Source organism: Theropithecus gelada, chromosome 16, assembly GCF_003255815.1.
Source record: "Theropithecus gelada isolate Dixy chromosome 16, Tgel_1.0, whole genome shotgun sequence".
In the NCBI taxonomy this organism is placed as follows: Eukaryota; Metazoa; Chordata; class Mammalia; order Primates; family Cercopithecidae; genus Theropithecus; species Theropithecus gelada.
This window is the reverse complement of record NC_037684.1, coordinates 73,903,317-73,906,567: the sequence shown is the minus strand read 5'-3', so window position 1 is coordinate 73,906,567 and position 3,251 is coordinate 73,903,317. Positions and strand designations below refer to the sequence as shown.

General features: G+C 45.5%; 1 pseudogene; it reads left to right on the top strand.

Annotated features, from left to right (window-relative positions):
- Window positions 1–1,685: 1,685 nt before the first annotated feature.
- LOC112609954 lies at window positions 1,686–2,413 on the top strand (annotated as a pseudogene).
- Window positions 2,414–3,251: the final 838 nt, after the last annotated feature.

Genomic DNA, 3,251 nt, shown 5'->3' with positions numbered 1-3,251 from the left:
GACAGGCGGTTCCAGACAAGCACGTGGGGTGGGGCGGGGCCGGGCCGGCATGACGTCACAGGAGCCCCATTGTGACGCACGGACAGCCTCAGCTGGGATTGGCCGGGAGGGCGTGGGCCGGGGATAAAGTGAGAGTTCCAGGGCCCGACCCCGGCCAGAGTCTGGGCAGAGAGACTCGTGCTCCTGCTTCTCCTGCGTGGGCCTTCCTTCTAGTTAACCCGGAACTCTGATCCCGCTGAGAAGGCCACGCTCACCTGTCTTGGGTCCCCTAAGTACCAGGCCTTGTCTGCATGTCAGCCCAGGGCTGGAGCTGCACCTCTATGCTAGGTCTGCCAGGCCTAGCCTCTGACTGCATTCCAGGCTTCTTGCCCTTCTAACTTTCCTGCGGCCTCCCTGCCTCGCGCCCAGGTCTGTCTGGGTCGAGGTAACCAGGGTCGGGTGGCGGCCTCGGGAAGCCGATGTACTGTGGGAAGTGTGGATGCCACGTGGCAGTGCCTCCATGGGAAGCCGTGCCTCCAGCGCAGGGACAGACGTCCTCAGTGAGGCCCACTGTCCAGCCGGACATCTCTAGAGCCTCCGGGACAAATTTAGACTGAAACCCATTGAACCTTTGGAAACATTCATCAAATAAACTGAATTGGGGGCATAGGAACAGAAATAAATGAAGGTCATTCCCTGCAGAGAAGAACCAAAACCACAGAGAATGAAGAACTAGGTTTTAGAATAGGAGCATCTAAAAATAGTTTGTACTGGTGCAGACAGGCTGCCTTTTTGCTCATGATGACAAGAAACATCAGAACCTCAAAATAGGGCTTAGAGGAGCCACCTTTCCCCACAAAAAAAGGTGTGGATTGTACCTCTCTTTCCTCTAAAGAACCTCAGGATTGGTTAATGGTTCTGTGGGATATGGGGGCCTAAGTCCTGGCCCAGAATTTCTTGAAGTGTTTGGGGTAATCTCTAATCAATACAATTTTATTCTTAGGAACATTTTCAGCAGCGCACGGTGACTCAGGCCTGTAATCCCAGCACTTTAGGAGGCGGAAGCGGGTGGATCGCTTGAGCCCAGCAGTTCAAGACTAGCTTGGGCAACATGGCAAAACCCCATCTCTATAAAAGGAAAAAAAAAGGAACACTTTTCTTCAGAAAGGGAAGATGCCAATGGACTGAACCATAGATTAAACATGTTTTTCAAAAAATCTCCAGGCCAGCGCAGTGTCTCATGCCTGTAATCCCAGCACTTTGGGAGGCCAAGGTGGGCAGACCACTTGAGGTCAGGAGTTCCAGACCAGCTGGGTAAGGTAGTGAAACCCCATCTGTACTAAAAATACAAAAATTAGCTGGGCATGGTGGCAGGCGCCTATATTCTCAGCTACTCAGAAGGCTGAGGCAGGAGAATTGCTTGAACCTGGGAGGCGGAGGTTGCAGTGAGCCAAGATCGTGTCATTGCACTCCAGCCTGGGCAACACAGTGAGACTCCGTCTTGGGGAAAAGAAAAAAAAATCTCTATAAAGATGCAAGAGTCCTTACAATATTATCAAAATGTGAATGGAAGCCTAAAGCAGAAAATCTCTTGGTTGGGGGGACAGCAAAAGGCTGTTTAAAGGAAGATATTCCACATAAAAAAGCCCTAAGCGGCTCGAGGTAGTCTGTGAAAATGGTTCGCTAGTCACTTGACCTCCGAGAACCCCACAAAATCATGCAAATCAAGAGGTTCCAATCTTCATGTTCACTTTAAGGTATACAATTCATAGTTGTGATCCAAGAGTTCCTCGTGTTCCACTCAAAAAAGAACACTTGTGAACCTGCCCAGGCCATCAAGGGTATGCATATTTGAAAAGCCACAAAGTATCCAAAAGATGTCACTTTACAGAAACAGTGTGTACCATTCTGACGTTACAATAATGAAGTTGGCAAGCAGTGGGGCTGGACCACAAGGTCGGTGACCCAAAAAGAGTGCTAAGTTTTTGCTGCACATGCTTAAAAATGCAGCGAGTAATGCTGAACTTAAGGGTTTAGATGTAGATTACCTGGTCATTGAGCATATCCAAGTGAACAGAGCACTGAAGATGCGCTGCTGGACCTACAGAGCCTATGGTCGGATTAACCCATACATGAGCTCTCTCTGCCACACTGACGTGATCCTTACTGAAAAGGAACAGATTGTTCCTAAACCAGAAGAAAAAGTTGCCCAGAAGAAAGAGATATCCCAGAAGAAACTGAAGGAACAAAAACTTACAGCACGGGAGTGAATTCAGCATTAAAATAAATGCAATTAAAAGGAAAACAATGGAGGAAAATTAATGAAGGCCATTAAAGGAGGTAAAATTGTGCAATGAGAATTCAAAAATAGATTTGTTGCAAAGATTAAATGAAATAATGCATGTAAAATACAGTACAAGGAAAATAATAGGTCCTCAGGAAAAAATATTAAATAAAATAACAAAGATCTGCATTTCCAGACCACTCAGAATTAGTTTGTGAATCATTCTGTGGTGATTCACACCAGATTCACACCAATTCTGTGGCCAATTTACACATCCATCAAGCATCACAAGAAGTTCACACAATCTGGATTCTGAGCATGCAATCAGAGTGATTAGATTGGACTCCATATGGCCTAATCAGAGAAAGAGTAAATTTAGAGGAGAAATGAGAAAGGGAAAAAGAAAACCAACATTACAACAAAGTACTTAGAAAAAGGGGCCCATTCACACCATGGTGTCTTTAGGTTTATGTGACTCCACTGTAAATATTAACAGCAAACTTAGTTGCCACTCATGCTTGAAGAGAAGCTAGAAGTAGGTTAAATTATACACCTCAGCCCTACAGCACTTGTCAACTCTGTACCCATGAAGTCCTAAATTCTGACATATCTGTTGATATTGTTTGAATGTGTCCTCCAAATTTCGTGTGTTGGAAACTAAATCCCAAAATTCACCTGTTTATTGGAGGTGAAGCCTTTAGGAGGTAATTAGGATTAGATAAGGTCATCAGGGCAGAGTCCTATGATGGGACTGGTGGCTTTATAACAAGAGGAAGAAGGACCTGAGATAACATGCACACTTTTGCCCTCTCGCCATGTGACGTGTTCTACGATGTTATGACACAGCAAGAAGGCTTTCACCAGATGCTGACACCATGCTGTTGGACTTCTCAGCTCCCAAATAAACTTATTCTTGAGCTAAATAAACTTATTCTTTATAAATTACCCAGCTTCCCCAGGTATTCTGTTATAGCAACAGAAAACAGAT